At 37.9% G+C, this 19,965-nt stretch overlaps 1 protein-coding gene across 2 annotated transcripts in view; it reads right to left on the bottom strand.

Annotated features, from left to right (window-relative positions):
* SKL2 (shikimate kinase like 2) overlaps positions 1-19,965 on the bottom strand; it is a 283,109-nt gene that overhangs the window by 142,674 nt on the left and 120,470 nt on the right. The window lies entirely within an intron of this gene.

Here is a 19,965-nt window from a genome sequence, read left to right as displayed (position 1 = left end):
TGAATATAGAGATGTTTTGGCTTTTTCATATGATGAGTTGAAAGGTTATAGGGAAGATGTTATGGAACAGACTATCCCTCTTAGGGATGAAAATGTCAAACCCTTTAGGCAGAAACTTAGGCAAATCAATCCTAAGTTAGCTCCCTTGGTGCAAAAGGAATTGCAAAAGATGCTTCAGGCTGGTATTATTGCTCACACTAGGCATTCCACGTGGTGTTCAAACTTGGTTATTGTGAGGAAGAAGAATGGATCAATCAGGTTGTGTGTAGAATTTTGAAAGCTTAATTTAGCCTGTAAAAAAGATAATTACCCTTTACCTAATATGGAAACATTATTGCGAAGGGTAACAGGATCTGGAATGATGTCTTTGTTAGATGGATTTTCAGGATACAACCAAGTCTTGGCGAAGAAGGAGGATAGACATAAGACAACATTCACCACACCATGGGGTACTTTTGAATATTTGAGGATGCCTTTTGGATTAATGAATCCTGAAGCAACTTTTCAAAGGGCTATTGACTATGCCTTTAAGGGTCTAATTAGGAAATTTATTGAGATCTATCAAGAGGATTTAACTGTTTTTTCTAAAAATGGAATTTCCCATACAGGCCACCTAAGGAAAATTTTTGATAGGTGTAGAGAGTATGGAATATCTTAAATCCTGCAAAATCTATTTCTGGAGTAACTGAAGGGGAGTTTCTAGGTCACATCATTTCAAAGGATGGGATCAAAATTGACCCTTAAAGAGTTGAGGCTATTCAAAAGATTCCTTTGCCTCATAATATTATAACCCTTCAATCCTTCTTAGGAAAGATTAATTTTCTTAGAAGGTTCATTCCAAATTATGTTGAGATTGCCAAACCCATCCAAACCCTCTTAAAGAAAGATGTTAAGTTTGTTTGGGGAAATGAGGGTAGAAAAGGTTTTCGGGAAATAAAGGATTCTATTGTCAAAGCAACTATTCTAGTAAGCCCTGATTATTCAAAGGAGTTTTTGATTTTTTTCTTTTGCATCTAAAGATACTATTGTTGGGGTGTTGCTTCAAAAGAATAATGAAGGGCATGAGCAGCCTATTGCTTTTATGAGTAGGTCCCTTCAAGGGTCTGAGTTGAAATATAGCACCATGGAGAAGCAAGCTTATGCGTTAGTCAAGTCTCTTAAACAGTTTAGAGTTTATGTGGGGTATTCTAGGATAATTGCATTTGTTCCCCACTCTGCTATGAAGGATATTTTAGTCCAAGCTGATTGCTTAGGAACTCGAGCTAGGTGGGTCTCGAAGATTCAAGAGTATGATTTGGATATTAGACTTACCAAGCTTGTGAAAGGCCAGGTATTGGCCAAAATCTTGACTAAAGGAAATTAGAAAGTGATAGGAATGATTTGTCAAAAATGATTTGGAATTAACTTCATCAGAACTTCAAAGATTGGGTCAACTTGAATGGTATAAAGACATTATTTATTATTTGCAAAATTTGTCATGTCCTAACCATTTAGTTGGCCATAAGAGAAGAGCATTAAGGCTTAGAGCAACTAATTATTGCATTATGAAGGATGGTCTGGGTTGGAGAAATACAGAGGGGGTAATACTTAGGTGTGTTGATGAAGTTGAAGCCAAAAAACTTCTATCTGAGTTTCATTCAGGATTTTGTGGAGGGCATTATGCTGCTAAGACTACTACCCACAAAACCATGTTACTTGGGAGCGGGAGCGGGAGCAGGGAGTGGGAGCGAAAACGGGAGCGGGAGCGACCATTTTCAGAAGCTCCCGGTTTGGGAGCGAATCCCGGAGCGATTTTTTAAAAATATATATATTTTTTATATTTTTTAATTTTTGATACATATATGTCAACAAAAACATGTAGAATGATGAATTAGATATAAAAAACATAAAAAAGCATAGATTGAACCATATAACAACAATCATCTAGAAGTTATAATCTTCATCAACCACGTCCGCAAGTTAGTAACATAGTAACATACAACATATTGAGTCTCATGATTCATCAATCTTAAAGTTTCAAGCTTTCAAAATTCAATATATAACATTTATCATCATTGATCACCAAAGTTGTACTTGTAAGCTAAGTGTAACCATTACAACAAATAATATCTAACATGAAATGAAATGTTATAAAATGAAATGAAATGAAACAACTTTCAACTTTCATGAAGCATCATATTCATAATTCATTACTAATGAGTTATAATTGCCAACTTCAAACTTAAATTGTCATATATTGTTTAAAAAAATATCATAATAAATATGAAAGAGTCAATAGTTATCAAAAGCTACTAGAAACTAGAAAAGAGAAGTAAATCTATTATCTATTTCTTATGCTTGGGCCTCTTGCCACCACGAGAAATGTCTAATTTTTTAGTCTTGTTGCAAAATCATGATCTTTGTCATTAATATCACCCTCCAAGCATTAATATCCAGAGGTGTCTTTGTCATTACCTTTGTATCTGTATGGGGATCTTTGTCATTAATATCACCCTCTAAGCATTAACATAAGATAAAAAAAGCATAGCATGTCAAGTCAAGATTTTGTTTGAGTGATGCGTACATTTTTAGAAGGGTCATGATAGAGGAGTTCGACAACCAATGTCACTAACATCAAGGTACATAGAGGGATTGGTACTCTTGATTAAATACGAGTTCCATACCCTAATACATGACAAAATTCAATGGAAACATTGCAATCCCCCAATCCTGAAATCCTGAAATCCTGAAAAACTGATAAGTCTGTTGGATTTTGAATGAAATCTAAAATTCTACTTTCTCCATATGAAATCCAATGAGGTCGAAACCACTCTCAAACATCCTGAGTCATTTCATGGTAATGTTAAAAATTTAAGTAAAAGGATGAAAATGATGAAAATGAAAATTAAAGAAAATGTCACTTTTACTTTAAGAATTTAACATTACCATGAATAGCATATCAATACTAGGGCCTAGACTTGATCATTAAGTTGCCCCACTCAAAGACTATTTGTTTCTTTCAAAAAAAATTGCATTTCGAACATTACTACAAAAAAAAAAATGCATAAAAGGCAAAACGCTCCCGAAAAGGCAGGGAGCGAAAATTTTTTTAGGGAGCGCGCTCCCGACCCGCTCCCGAGTCGCTCCTACCCGGAGCGCGGATTGGGAGTGGGTGCGAGGGGGGGGGCGCTCCCCCGCAACTATGCCACAAAATCTTGAGGGCTGGTTATTTTTGGCCTTCTATTTTTGCTGATGTGCACAAGTATGTTAGTGGTTGCCAAGCTTGTCAACTATTCACTAGGAAGTAGAAGTTAGCCTCTTTGTCTCTTCAGCCTGTGGTCGTGGAGGCTCCCTTTCAACATTGGGGGCTATATTTTATAAGGAAATTTAATGAAAATTCGAGTAATGGCTACTCATGGATTATAACTGCCACTGATTATTTTACTAAATGGGTAGAGGCCATCCCTACAAAACACGCCACCGACAAAGTAGTGATAGATTTTCTTGAAGATAAGATTATCACTCGTTTTGGTGTCCCTACCAAGATTACTACCGACAATGCCAAGGCTTTTAGCTCTGTTGAATTCTCATCATTTTGCTTTAAGTATGGCATTGTTTTATCCCATTCATCAAACTACTATCCTCAGGGTAATGGCTTAGCAGAGTCTAGTAATAAGAATTTGATAACCATAATCAAGAAGATAGTAGGGGATAACAAACGGGCATGGGATAGTAAAATTAAATATGCTTTGTGGGCTGATAGGATTACAAAGAAGAGTTCTACTGGGAAGAGTCCCTTTGAGTTAGTTTATGGCTTGGATGTTACCCTTCCTATGCATTTGAGGTTACCAGCTTACCAATTGCTACAAAGTTTTACATCTAATAAAGATGTTGTGTAATGTAGGATTGACCAAATTGTAGAATTGGATGAAACTAGAAAAAGAGCCTTTGAACATTGTTGTAAAAATCAATCTAAGGTAAAAAGAAATTTTTGACAAATCATCTAAACATAGAATGTTTTCTAACAATGATATGGTTTTGCTATGGGATCACAGAAATGAAAAACCAGGAAATCATGGTAAGTTTGACAGTTTGTGGCTTGGACCATACATTACTAGGGAACCAACTGGACAGAATTCCTACCATTTGAGCACTTTGGATAGAGAACCACTTGAATTACCTATGAACGGCGAACTGCTCAAATTGTTCTACAAAGAAAATATCTGATGCCATGGGGCATCTTTTTTTATCATATTTCTAACCTTATCTCATGTCGTTTTTGTTTAATTAGTTTTATTTCATGAATAAATTGTCATTTATGCTCTTAGAATAAATTTCCATTTCTTCGTTTCTGTACTTTATTTCATTTGATGATATTTTGAATGGATACTGCTAAGATATGTCTTTTGTCGGTTGATGCAGATTCCAGGTTTTTGCACACTATCACTTTGTATCTAGCATGCATCCCCATATGGAGCCAAATGTTGACTACTGGAGTGGCATCTGATGATTACATGAAGACTCCATGCCCAAGAATGATCCAGAGGACACCTGTACCATCAGATATCATCGGTCAACAGAGTTTTTTAACTCTACTTCTATCTTCTCATCATCTTTCTTGTACCTAGATTCCACACCCTGCAGGGAATTGTAATAAGTGATACTAGTAATGACGAGTTTTTTGAGTTTGTAACAGGCCTAGGATGTTGGGACTCGATCAGCAAACGAGTACACCTTGGAGTGTTTTTTTATCCAGTTAATTATCCCTTCTTTTTCAGAGGCGAATAATTTTCTGGGTTTTTCCACTCATTTTTTACCCCCAAAGCCGGGCCCCGGGGTGACGGTTTGAAGGTTGAACCAGTGTTGAAAATATCGGTATCAACAAAATATTGGCAAGGGTCCAGAAAACATCTTATCGGCAATATCGGCAAGCATAAAAAATGCATAATATATTCCTTTTTTCAGATTTCTAAACATATAAAGCAATAACAACATGAACTAAACACATTGGCACATAAATATGAAGAAAGCATTGATATATATGATGTCAAATAGAAATGATACATCAAACTTCAAAGGCGATACCAAATCCTGTTGATCCCTGGTGATTGTCCAATCAAGAACTCAAACAAAATAACATCACATATCCTGTTGATCCCCAATAACTGTCCAATCAAGGACTCAAACAAAATAACATCACATATATAAAACTTTAAAAGTATTTCATCATCATGAGTTATAAACTTATATGTAGCAAAAGTTGCAAAACAAATAAAACTAGCAGTTATCTATCTGAGACCATTGGCCTCTCCCTAGAAAATTTCTTTCTGTCTTGTTCAGCAATTGCTTCAAGAGCTTTTTGTATAACCTCCGCACTAGAAACCATACAAAGCATTACATCTGCATCATGTGCAGGGAGTCTAACCAGATGGTATTTCAATCGTGTAACCCCTCCTGACATCTTGGTCTCACACAATTTGCATGATATATATGCCCAATTTGCCCCACCAACAGCCTCCCCATACTCTCAAAATGGGTCCAAGGCTTTTGGCATATTTGACATTTGTAGTGAACTAATTCAAACCTAGGGCACAAAAAAAACAAAAAATTGGCATTAAACCCCCCAACACAAAAAATAATAAGTAATAACCACCTCATTAAAAAAAATTACTACATTATTTGCATTTTGTAATGTGAATGAAAAATGACAATAAGAGGGTGCATAAGAAAGTTGAAAAAAAAATGAAGCTTGTTGTCCAACTACGGAGAAAACCCTTGCATTGGCTCATGGGCATGAAAATCATAGCAAATTGAAAAAAAACAAAGAAACAAAATGTTGGTAGGCAAAAAGGCAAGCAAGCATAACCCTAAATCTATAAAAAAATCATTAGCATAGGGGTTTTTAAGAACATACCTATTAATGGAAGAAATGAAGTTTGTCTCACTGTTCTTCAATCTTTGATCCACAAAAAAATCTTCATTGGTGGTGATAATCGTTGTTTGATCCTCAAACCCTCCTTGACAACCAACACAAAACTCTTCCCCTTCCTTCTCCAACACTCAGAAACAGAAATGAAGAAAAAAACGATTTTCCCTTTCTCTAGCCACAGCATAACACGCCCGGCAATATTTTTTGTCGTCCCGCGATATTTTGTCGAGATATCAACGATATCTCGGAAATATCACGATATTTTTGGGAGCCAAAAATATCACGATATTTTCTCGGTGATATTTCGGCTCACTGAAAATATCATGATATTTCCAATATTTGGCGATATATCGTCAATATTATCATCACTGGGTTGAACCCCTAACACATATTAGTGTCTAGAGTCGATGTATATTACCATATTAGATCACACAAAAAATTTTGTGGAATTTGGTTAGGTCGAAGCAGGATTTTTTAATAATTAAAAATTTCTCGCAAAATGGGATTTTTTAATTATTTTCTATGTAATGGTGTAAATAAGTGGCCTTAGGAAATGTTTAGGGCGTGTGACTACTCGAAATTCATCTTCAGAGACCCAGCATTATCCTAGGACCCACTTTGGGGGTCAAAAAACGACTTATAGTCTCTCAAAAGCCAATTTTCCTAATGTTAGTAGCAAAATGAGGAAAAAATTCAAAAAAATGAATAATTAGAAAAATTTAGAAATTTTTCCAAAGTCAAAATAAGGCAAACAAGTGACAAGGAAAATTGAGGGGAAGTCAAATGGAAGTCAAAATTACCACGTTGGTTGAATGAAATAGGCAAGCAAACATTATTATTAAAGGGGTGAAAGACTATGGGAAAAATGAATGTACTCTTGACCTTGCAAGAGACTTCTTGAAAGACAAGTTGCTATGGCAAGGACAAATATGCCAAGCATGGAGGGTGGGTAAGTTTAACGGGGAGAGAGTCAGGCCCATAAAAGTCATTATGCCTAGCTTGCGTGATAAATATATCATTCTAAGCAAGAAACATCTCTTGAGGGGTTCTCGTTTTTTCCTAGAAGAAGATTTAACTGTAAAACAATAGGAGGAAAGAAGGGAGGAAATTTTAAAGGTTAGGGCAGCAAGAGATGAAGGCAAGAGAGCATGGATTTATAAAGGCAAAGTTGTGATAGCGCGATTTGGACCTCCTTCCAAAATAGAGTAGCAAGATGGTAATAAAGAAGAGGCAACAAATTCTTCAACAAGAAATCAAAATGCAAGGTCAATATGGGAAAGCAGGGACAAAAACTCAAATGTGAGTCTTGCATGTCAAAATAAATAGCAACCAAGTCATACCCAAGTTTCCTTAAGATTAGTTTGTTGGAACTGCAGAGGTTACCCATGGAGACGAGGACCTGGGTTAGGGCCTATTGCGGAAGATAGAGACATAATTTGCCTCATAGAAACACATGAGCATGAAGGGTGCAAGACACCTATGTTTGAAGGATACTGGAAGATGGCAATGTGGAACAAGGCAGCAGGGAATGGCAAAGGGCACAGGGGTATCATGGTTTTAGTAAGGGAGAAAGAAGGTCGTCTCATTCAGTTAGAAAAAGAAGACTCAAATAAGCAATTCATTTGGTTTAAAATATCAGAAAATGGAAACCACATCAGAATTGCAGCATGCTATTTTGCGCCGCAGGTTTCAAAAATCTACAAAGGTAGAGGGCTTGACCACAAAGATCCATTTGCAGCCTTAAAAACGGATATTGCAACATATTCGCAGCTAGGTGAAGTCCTTATAGTGGGTAATTTCAATGCTAGCACTGCAAGTGAGCAAGCTAGCATTCTTTGTTGTAAAGATGATTGTGACCCTATTTGGCTTACAAAAGAAAGTAATCATCAATGGAAAGAATTTCAGAGGACAAGGGCTGCAATCTCTTTGGTGAATAATTGCTTACTCTATGTGGGGCCTTTGAGTTAGTCATTTATAATGGCTTGACTAGATGGGAAAGTCTGGTAATTTCACTTGCAATACTTACAATGGAGCAAATGTGGTACATTATGTAATTTGCTCGCATGGTTTGTGTGAGAAAATGGAGGAAGTTTTGATTGCAGATCAGCTGTGGGACTTGAAATCAGATCACAAGCCAATTTATTTATGTTTTTCTTGGATTGGAAAGAAACAATTAGAGTCAAAAATTCAACATGTCTAACAAAATCTCCCACAGGGCAAAAAAATTTTGACCCCAGAAAATTGTAATACTTTCAAAATGACGCGAGAGAGGCTCTTCGAGAAGGAGAAAATTACAATTCACAGCCTTTATAGTCATGAATTGACACATTTAATTCAATGCGCACTTGCAAAGTGCAAAAGAGCAAAAATTAATAAGTTTGAAACAAATTGCTTTCAGGTTAATGCTTGGTTTGACGAGGAATGCAAAAAGGCAAGGAGAATGTAGAAAGAGTCAAACAAGGATAACATAAAGCTCAAAGATTACAAGCAATTATTAAGCAAGAAAAATGATGATTTCATGGTTTTAAGGAGGGAAGAACTAATCTTCCTTGGGAAAAATAATCCCAAATTATTTTGGAAGGAGCTCCAACCGAAAAAGATACAAATTGGAAATAATATTACAGCGTCTAAATGGTTTGACTATGCAAGACAAATCTATGAGTAGGTTCCCAAGGTTGACCCCCCTGGTCAACGCTGATACTAAACTCTTCACGGTACAAGAGTAGAGATGGGTATCAAGAAGTTGGGTGTTGGAAAAGCAAAAGACTTAGCTGAACTCCAAGCAGAATATCTAAAGTGGGGCTCAAAAATTCTTGCACCTCACATTACAAAAATCTTCAACAATACAACAAGGGCTCCCCACAGATTGGACAACTAGTCTGGCAATACCTCTTTTCAAGAGAGGTGACGTCAATAATCCCTCCAATTATAGGACCATCATGATAAACCCTTTGTTTGCAAAGCTATTTGGAAGCATGCTAGAAGACAAAATTAGCAAGTGGGCAGAAGAAAGAGATAAGCGTGCTAAAGGGCAAGCAAGTTTTAGACCTAAACATTCCACAGTTGATCATTGTATAACTATAAGGCACATCATTGAAAAAGTTTGAGAGAAAAAGGAAGCAATCTTTTGTTGCTTTGTTGATTTCAGAAAAGCATTTGACTCAGTTCCTAGGGATAAGCTTTGGCACAGAATGGAGGAACTTGGGGTTCCTAAACATTTGAGAGCAGCTGTGCACAGGCTGTATGAAGAGGTGAAAGTCATAATTAGAACTTTAGCAGGCATTTCTAAGAGTTTTAGAAGTGATATCGGGGTCAAGCAAAGTTGCCCACTGTCTCCTACCTTTTTTGGTTTATATATTGACAAGCTTGAGGACTGGTTAAATTCGCAAGGGGCTGATGGCATCTATTTGGGCAAGTTTGTTATAAGGCTTCTTTTGTATGCAGATGACCTTATTCTGATTGCTAAATCGGCCCTTGGTTGCAAGAGCACTTACTATCCCTTGAGCATTTTGTAAAAGTGTGGGGATGCAAGTCAATATCAGCAAAATGAAAGTACTGGTCTTCTCTAAGAAAAGAAAGCATAACCAGCATAAGTTCTACTTTGAAGGCAACATTCTGGAAGAAGTTGCGGATTACAAATACCTCGGAATTGACTTCAACAAAAATCTAAGCAAGAATGGTTTTAGAAAGCAAAGAACTTTGGGGGTTGGAAAGCATTTTATGCTTTTCAAAATAGGTGTAGAGAGGCAGAGTTATGGGACTGGAAAACCACTCAAACTCTTTTTGGGATTCTAGTGATTCTCTATGGTTGTGAACTATGGGCCAACAGTACATTCGACATGCAGTGGAGACAAATTGAGAAAATTCAGAAGCGTTCGATTACAAACAAATTTAAGATTAAAAGTGCAGTTCCTTATGATATCTTCTCAAGTGAAACAAGGACTACTCCTATTGAAGCAATTGCTATGGTGCGAGTAATAAGGTATTTAAAAAAAATTGAGCAAATGGAAGAGGGTAGATGGCCTAAGGTTGTCTTTAATGATAAATTGTGCAAGAGCAAAAAAACTTGGATGCAGCAAAATAACGAATGGTTTAGTAAATGGGGTATTTGCTTGAACGCGTGTCCCATAAACAGCAAGAGATAAAAGCTTTTGTTATGGAAAAGTTCCACAAGCATACTTGGGATAAGGAGCTAGGAAGAAAGAAAAATTACTATATTGAATTGTTTAATCCCACTCTTAGTCATCAACCAAAAGCATGCATAGAGGCCAATATCTCTTGGAGAGCCAAAATTCTTATTGCTCAGTTAAGGACTAATTCTCATCAACTCCGTTGTGAAACAGGGCGCTGGAAAAGGCCAAAGGAAGTGTGGGAGGAAAGAGTATGCATTTTTTGTTCTTTCGAAAAAATGGAAACAGAAAAACATTTCATTTTAGAATGTGAGGCCTTCAAAGACAACAGAGAAAGTTATGCAGATATGCTGATAGCTAGCTCTTGGGATAGTCTATTTAGTGAGGGGTTTGTCGAGAAGCTGGGAGCATTTATTGTGAAGCTTCACAAAAAAAGGGCCGAATACATCAAGCAGATGAAGAAGCAATGTGTTCCATAGGCTATCTTTAGCCTTGTGGACGTTAAAATAATTTCTTCTTCTTCTTCATATGGCTAAAAGTTCACCTTCAATAAAATTCAAATATTATGGATTACAACTTGATGGGGCATAGTCTAAGTCTAAACTTTAATAAAGTGGGTGGAGATTGGACCCCACTTCGCTCCTCATATAAGCTACGTAGGAGGAAATCCAAACAGCAATACACAAGCATGAAGTCCACGCTGCCATGTGACTGGTCAAAGGTTAATAAATTGAGTTTTTATTAAATTTTATTTCCACGTTGTTTGCACATGTTACGCTGGCCTCCACTTGTACATTTCAGCTGCACGCAGTCACTCCAATCACCACTTCAGCAGCACGTTGGAATCAATTTCACGTGGGAATTAAACTCCACTTGTCTCAACTTATCATCAGCTTATACACACAGTCAATGAATGGACAAATTTACACGTGTTTGGAAGACTGTGAGTACGTGGGACAGCATTGATCTAATGGTTCGTATGTTTCGGTTAGAAGCTCGTTGAGTGGGATATTTCTCCTTCTTAGTCTAGTAGTTGTCTCATGAAAATAATAAACATATCAGTCAAGGGAACTCGCTGCCAGCAAAGAGAAGAACTTGCTGCCACTTCACAGCAGTCTACAAAAAGTATGAACAGCAGTTTGTTGTTTCAAATTGCATGGTGTCACACCATGGTTTTTTTTATTACAAATTCATTGGAAATGCACTGGAGTTTACAGCAGCTAACTAAGGAGTTGTCTCCCCATTCCACCAGCATTCATACACATGGCAGCAGTGAGACACACACAGGTTACCAATGGATGAATGCTGATTCTCAAGGGAGATATACACAACCAGTTAGGGAGCAGTTTACAACAGTGATCTCCAGCACTTGGACAGTTCTTGCAGCCACTTATAAATTCGATTTTTGCTTTGGGATCTTCACCCTTCCACTTGTCACTTGCACTCACATTGGGATTGGCTCCCATTTGCTTATTTAAATGAGCTTTGGCTCTCATCTTTAGATTTTTAGAACAAGCTGTTGGGCTTGCGGAGACTCTACTGGATTTTGTATTCATCTTTCATATAATAAAAGAGACTTTGGGGTACTATTGTGTTGGTGTTCTCCTTCCATTTCTTGAGGTGATGTTATTTCAATTTTTGTGCTTTACATTTTATATATATGTTGGATTATGTTAGTTATCATTTTGCCACTTGTTTGGATTAACATATGCAAGCTATCTTGTATGGTTTTTGGGTTAGAGAAATACTCTAGGAAGAGGAGCACTAGAAGATTTTTGGTGAAATCTCTAGCCTTCTCCTCCATTGTATAATCTAATCCCTTATGATTGCTGACATCTTTTTCCAAGTGTGTAGAGATATTTAGATTTGGTTGAAAGATTTACTTGGGCATGAGGTAGCTCTCCAATAGATGAACTAACTCCCAAGATCAAGAATAGAAGGACCCAATCAGTTTGCCTCAAGGATCTCATCAAATGATTTTGAAAGAGGGAGTTTCCTTTCCTCTAGCTTATTAAGATCACACAAATTTAAATTAAATATTTTTCTTGATCAATATCTTGTGCTTTCAAGGATTTTATTTGCTACCTAGAGCACTGTTTTAACTAGACAAGTATGGAGTTCTACTTGCATGTCTTGATCTAGTTCTTGTACACTAATTGTAGATTATCATTTTGACTATTTCATGTCATCTTTGTCTCCATTTCAGGATTGCTTTGCTTTCAATTTTTGAAGCATTCTACTTTTGTTTTAAGCAAAATACAATTTCATTTCTTAAAGAGTAAATACTTGGAAGGCACTGCTTGTGTATAAATTTCACGCTTATCTTATGATGGTTATTGCTCATATCAGTTTTTTGCTTATAAATCTTAAAGAAATAATATATTTAACTCTAACAATTCTCCTAGAAACTCACATCTCTTTTTTAATTTAACTTTTCATTAGGGACCACCCCCCTTAGCTAACCTAAGAGATAGCTTAAACGGAGAGAGAAGGGATTCAGTGTGAAAGCCCCTTCTCTGAGTTCTCTGCCACCAACCACACCTTGTGGGGTTGAAGGCTTTTCTCACTGACTTGTAGGTAGGTGTAGGCGGCAGGGTCAACACTCACCATCAAAGCCTCTAGAGCTCCTTCATGCAGATTTGTGCGGGGCGAACTAGAACTTTAGCTCTACAAGGAGAAGGTACTTTATATTATTTATAGATGATAATACTAGAATGATGAGGGTATTTTTCATAAGATTTAAGTCATAAGAACTAGAATGTTTTAAAACCTTCAAAGCAGCGATTGAAATGAAAGTGAGTCAAAGATCAAATGTTTAAGGACAAATAGAGGTGGAGAATTTACCTCGGGGGAATTCAATGACTTTTGTGAAAAACATGGAATCAAGAGGGAATTGTCTGTTGTTAGGACTCCACAACAAAATAGAGTGGTTGACAAAAAGCATAAATTTGTACAAGAGACTGCAAGAACAATGCTATTGGAAACTAGTTTACAACCTAAATATTGGAGAGAAGTTGTTGGGGCAGTAGTATATATTATGAACAGGGCACAACTCCAAACAAATAGTGACAAAACTCCATATGAGTTATGGAAAGTAAGACTAGCTTCAGTGAAATATTTGGAAGTAAGTGTTTTATGAAGATCAATGATGATTCACCAAGCAAGTTCGATTCTTGGATCGATGAAGGAATCTTTCTTGGATACTCTACAAGAAGCAAGGCCTACAAATGCTACAACAATTGGTTGCGAAAAATAGTTGAAAGTATTGATGTAAAGATTGATGAGGCTCTTCTTGAAAAAGAAGTTGAAATCAATGGATAAGATCCTACCCTTGGAGATCCAAAAGAAGATGTTGCAAAAGAAGAAAAGGAACCAGAAAATCAAAAGGAACCATCTCAAACTCCATCAAAGGTAAAGTTCGTTCAAAAACATCATCCAGAAGATCAAATTATTGGTGATGTAGATGGTGGAATACAAACTCGAAGAAAAATTACAAATGCACCAAAAAGAAATGATATTGTCTTACAATCCACAATAGAACCAAGAAATTTTACTCAAGCAAGTAAGGATCCTCACTGGATAAAAACAATGGAAGAAGAGATGTATCAAATTGAAGAGAATGGAACATTGGATCTAGTACCCTGTCGAAAGGATAAGAATGTCAAAGGAACCAGGTGGGTGTATAAGAACAAAATCAATGAAGATGGACAAATCATCATAAATAAGGCAAGATTGGTGCGCAAGGAATACACTCAAATTGAAGGAATTGACTTTGAAGATACTTTCGCTCTTTTTGCTAAACTAGAGGCTACAAGAACGTTTTTAGCATTTTCTTAATCAAAAGGCTTCAACGTCTATTAAATAGACGCAAAATCAGCATTTCTAAACGGTGACTTAAAGGAAGAAGTATACATGGAACAACCAAAAGGGTTTGACTTAGCAAAAGGAAAAGATTTTGTTTGCAAATTGAAAAAGGCCCTGTATGGATTAAAGCAAGCTCTAAGAGCCTAGTACGCTAAACATGATCACTATCTTCAACAACAAGGGTTCAAGAAAGGAATTGCAGGAAACAATCTTTACATGAAGATGGACAAAGACAATCTGCTAATCACACTACTAAACATAGATGATCTGATATTTGGGAGCAACAATGATGAAATGTCAAAAGAATTTAAAATGTTGATGATTAGTGAGTTGTCTTACTTTCTTGGACTTCAAGTCACTCAAACCAAAGCTAGTATGTTCAAATCACAAGCAAAATACCTCAGGGATATGCTTAAGCAATTTGGGATGGAAAAATGTGCCATTGTGAGCACACCTATGATTACAGGTTGCAAGCTAAGTAAGGATGACAAATCTCCTATGATGGATGTTACTCTTTACAAATCAATGATTGGAGGTCTTTTATATTTGACAACTTCACGACTAGACATCATGCAGGCAGTAGGAATGGTGGCAAGATTCCAATCAGCCCCTAAGGAATCTCATATGCTAGCTGTAAAAAGAATACTCAGATACTTGAAAGGCACTCTTGATTTTGGACTATGGTACCCTAAGAGCACAAATCTTACCTTGACAGCATATACTGATGTAGATTGGGCAGGAAGCATTGATGATCGAAAGAGTACCAGTGGGAATGCATTCTTCTTGGGAGACTATCTTGTATCTTGGTTAAGCAAGAAACAATCATCTATATCTCTCTCTACAATTGAAGCCGAGTACATAGCAGCAGCAGATTGTTGTACACAAATCCTATGGATGAAAGAAGCCTTGAAGGATGTTAACATAGAAACAAAACAGCCTATCACCATCTATTGTGGCAAAACCAGTGCAATCAGCCTCTCAAAGAATCTAATCATGCACTCAAAGACAAAACATATCCTAATCAAATACCACTTTATTCGAGAACAAGTTGTAGAGAAGAGAATCAAAATGGAGTATGTCAACACTAAGAAACAAATTGCAGATATCTTCACAAAACCCCTACCTCAAGAAGCATTTGAAGTTTGAACATCTTTGTCGAAATATGGGGGTCATCGCTCATGCATCCCTTTGCTATTGATGTCAAAGGGGAAGAATATGACAGGGGGATTAGCATATGAGGAGGTTTTTGATATCAACAACAAAGGGGAAGATTGTTGGAAGAATATTTGTTATTGATGTCAAAGGAGACACCATCCCAAGGAGTTAATCACATAAGCTTGTAGAGCACTTCAAGCACTTTCTAACAAGTATCTACTTGCTTCTTAACTCCTGACTGTTGGAAAGAATTCGAATTTACAAATTAGAAAATCATATTTTTGTCTCTCTTCAAGTCAACCTACATGAACTCAGGTTGGCCCCACTCCAAAAGACATGTTTGTTCAAAACATGGTCAAACAAGTATAAATAAAAGCTATCCCTCCTCCATTTGGTCATTTAGCTCGGCAAGCAAGACAAGGAAGAATTAAGACCTGAGATAAATTGCATAGCTCATGAACTTGGTGGCAAGCAAAAGGGAGAATTTATTTTGAATCTGGTTTTGGATCTAGTTTTCTGGAGGACTTTTGGTTGCTTTTTGAAGCCCTTTGTTGTGCTAGATTCGTTGCCTTTTGTGTACAAGTTTTGGCCCCCTTATAGCACTAGAATCTCAACCTCCCTAAGATCTGTGGCAAGGCATAGTTTGGGTCTCCTTACATGCCTGTGATTACACAGAATTCGGTCCTGAAGTAATCAGAATTTCGACCTGTGAGAGACTGAAATTGCAGACTTGGGCCTAATGCCTAAGGTTCATCTTGAGGAAATTGCAAATTGATATTTTCAGCCTTCTTGTACAGGCATCTCAAACCTTGGCCCTGAGGTAGGAAGTTCGAACCTATGACAATTTTGCAAAAAAATCAGAACTTCAGCCTTATGAACAGAACTACAACAGACCTTGACTTGTGGACGATTTCAAACATACTTGAAGCCATTTCTAACAGAGTTTTAACAAGTCTTGAGTAGAGTTTGCAGACCTCCTAGCAGCTTTGTTGGATCAGTCTTTTGAGCAGATTTAGGTCTCTTGTTGGAGCAAATTTTAGCAACTTCTTGGAGCAGACATCCTTGACAATTCTTGGAGCATTTTTTAATATATTCTTGGAGCATAGTTGAAGATATTCTTGGAGCATTGTTGAAGACTATTCTTGGAGCATTATTGTAGATATTCTTGGAGCATAGCTGAAGATATTCTTGGAGCATTTCTGAAGACTATTCTTGGAGCATTGTCAAAGACATTCTTGGAGCATTGAAGACATTTTGGAGCAATTTTTGAAGGACGTATTTCTTGTAAAGTTTTGAAGAGACCAAGTTGGAGCTTGGAGTTGTTGGGAGGATTTGAGTCCTCATTTTGACCAACCAGGAGCTTGGATTTGTTCAAGGTTGGAGCCTTGAAAAAGTCATAGATTTTGTTGTATAGGTTGGCCCCTGAAATTGTTGTAAAAGAGGATTGGAGTCCTCACTATTTTTTATCAATAAAAATATTTTGTCCTATCTCTCGTGTTCTGGTTTATTTTGTCATCAAAATCTTAACTATCATAATATAACAATTGAAAGAAATATTGATTCACCCCCTCCCCACTCTAGTATTTCCAACAGCCTATCCCCTCCATTTCCACCTATTCTCAACCTATGGATTGAAGGGTTTGTTGAATTTTGTAACTATGGTCGATCTTCATAATGTATATTTTGGCCCTTGATGTATTTTATATTGATCAATGTAAACCATGTTCTTCATGCTAGAGTCAAAAGAAAAAGATATTTTTGAGTCATGTCCTTGTGGATTTTTAAAAGAGAAAAGTTCAAAATTTTGAAATTGAATTTTTGGCTCCAAAACAAGTCAAGTCGGCCTCCCTCCAAGTCAAGTTTGTGAAAATTTCATCTATTGCAGCAACTGAAAATCATTCTTCTAATTGTTAATTTAATTTAACAATTTATTTGACCATACAAACAATGAATAATTCTCTATTGCAATTTTGACAACTAAACTGCGGAAGAAAAATAGCACTGGAAACTGAGAAAATCTAGCACACACACACACATAAAAATGACACCGTTATTTTTGGATAATTGTCCCCGGAAAAACTCAACTTGGGAAAACCAATGCAGCAGCTGAGGGTTTTTATTATTATGCAGTAGTGAGAAATTCTGATTACAATAATCTGGACGTCCAACTGGCAATCCTAACTATCGAATTTCTAGTGAGGAATTTTCCTCACCCCACAAGCAAATCCAAGCTCTGACTGCAGCTCCAAGTGAGTCGTCCAAACTGCCTCTGCGTTGGCCTGCGTCACCCTAGCACAGTATTTGCCACGCTCAGCCTGAATCAGCTACTCCTATAGCCGTCCTGTCTACCACTAGCTAAGAAACTATCTCTTCGGCCTTCTGGAACCCTTTCCTAACCTCTAGAACTGAAACTCGGCTTCTCTCCAGCTAAATCGAACTACCCTCTAGAGGCTTTTGCGTAGCCCCTACGTCAGCCTCACTGTGGTTCTTCTGCCTCTCTACAAATGCACTTGCTAGATCTAGAAATCTTCCTCCAGCCTCACTGTCTCTGCTTCGATCTCTGGCTCTCCGACAGCTATTGTTGCTCTCTAGAAATCAATATGCCAAGGAAATCGAACTTTCAGTGTATCATCTCCAAGTTCCCATCGACTTCTTATAATCCTCTATTGGGACTTCAACGGCCAAGATTAAATCTTAATCAATGGCTAGGATCATCTTGAAGTCAATCCGTGTGAGTTTCTAGATGATTCTCACCTTGACTTAATTAATTTTGATTAATTAACCATATTCCCTAAGTTTAGACTTAGGAAATATTTAAAAACTAGTTAATAATCTAATTAAGGCATTTCTAGGTGGAATTTCAAGAAACGATTTCTCGGTTTTGGAGATCTCATGTATTCTAGCTTCTCCTCCAAATTTCGTGGCTAGAACACATCTGATGCTACAAAAACTAACATCCCCTCTTAGCGAGGATTGTGTTCTCTCTCTAGTGTTGCACATCCTGCCACAACACCATGTCTCTATATCATCTCTGTCACGTTGATGTCTGGTTGCTACTTTCCACCAACTACTGCGCAACTTTGATGTTGCATCTGTGTTGTTGTTGATACTACCATACTGCTGCCAACACTGTATCTGCATTGCAACGCCCTCTCATATGTTGTTGCTGCAACTGAGAAGCATCTAAAATACTGAATCAATTGTGTTCAATATGATGCATCTGTCTCCCGAGTCTCTCACTGCTACTAGCATCTGCACTCACTTAAGAATCTGCGTTGTTGCCAACTCTACACTGAGCCACCTGCTCTGCTGTCAACACTGCACTGCGCTCCTTAGTAGCTGACTGCCACTAGTCTACAACTATCACTCTGCTACTGACTGCATAAATTGCCACTAATCCATCCTACTACTAAATATTGTGGGCCCCCGTAGCAAGGTAATGATCCATGAGGTGGAATCCTCAAGGACCCTACCCAAACTCTGTAGCTCTCTAGGGCTGCAACTCCAAGTCACCCCACCTCACTCCTGGAGGTATGGCTACCAACATTGTGAAGTCTTTCTCTAACCTGAAGGACAACTTGTCGATCTTAGCTGACGCTGTCTCCTGGTCCTTCTCTGACTTGTCCTTCTTCCTAAGAGGACACTGCGTACTGTAATGACCGACCTCACCACATCTGAAGCACATGACCTTAGACAGGTCCTTCTTCTTCTTTCTCTGCTCACCCCTACCCCTGACTAGGACCCTTAGATGCTAGGGTTACATTCTCCTCCTCCTCCACCACCTTTTGTCCACTACTGCTACTGCCACTGATGGAGCTCTTCAACAGAGCTCGTCTCAATTCCTCCTGCTGCAAATCGGCCCACATTTTGTCCCATCCTAATAGTGTGTCTTTGCCTGATATACTTTGGACGAAGACCTACCAATCCTTTGGGACACTGTTGAGTGCCAATCATACTAGCTCTGAAGGTTTAGGTGCTGCCCTAACAGCTGAAAGCTGGTCTCGGACTTCTTGAATCCTAGTGAGAAAGGGATCTATGCTTTCCCCCTTCTGTGTCCTGATGCATCCCAACTTCTCCTCCAGGAACATCTTCCGCTGCTCGAAAGTACCCTGGTATAGTGTGGAGAGAGCATCCCACATTTCTTTGGCTATATGTGAGACAATATGGTCACGGAATCCATCCAAGATCCAACGCTTTGCTTGTTCCATCTCCTTCCTATATTCCTTGAGTTGGTCTGCATCTTGAGGAACTACCACGACATTATCAATGTAGGCTTTCAAGCCATATTCATCTAGAAGGAAAGTCATCCTGGCTTTCCAAATGACATAGTTGGATGATCCATCCAACCTAGTCATCCTGGCTTTCCAAATGACATAGTTGGATGATCCATCCAACCTATCCTGATCTCTAAGCCCTGTAGTGGCCATCTCGCAAATTGTCAAAAATCCCCTCTTTCCTTTTGCTTAGTTGTTGCTCTGCTACTCGCACTCCCTTCTGGAGTGAGACGATCTGCTCACAACCACTGCCAATCAGCAAGGAAAAAACGAACTTTTGAGACACAAAGTTCCTTGAGAGAAATTTCCCTCTACTGTGTGTGCTTTTCTCTTCCACCCGACGTTGATTCTGCTACTGCAAAACCCTCTGCGTCCAACCAAGGAATCTGTGCAACGAAAATCTGAGCTACAGCTGCTCCCTCTGACTACTAGAATCACTCTCCTAGGAAAATCGAATTTCTACACCCCTGCAACTGAAAATCAACTGTTGGCCTAGAAATTCAGCGTATCTGTCTGAGCACTACGTTGTCTCAAGAATTTCAGCCTGTTTCTCCCTCTGAGCAGCGAAATTCTTTATTCGCTGCTAAGCTTCCCGGTTGATCACTCATGCTCTGATACCATGTGAAAATTTCAT

This window comes from Pinus tabuliformis, chromosome 7 (genome assembly GCF_031772625.1).
Source record: "Pinus tabuliformis cultivar Carrire ecotype Pingquan chromosome 7, CPIR1, whole genome shotgun sequence".
In the NCBI taxonomy this organism is placed as follows: domain Eukaryota; kingdom Viridiplantae; phylum Streptophyta; class Pinopsida; order Pinales; family Pinaceae; genus Pinus; species Pinus tabuliformis.
This window is presented reverse-complemented; position numbering and strand designations above follow the sequence as displayed.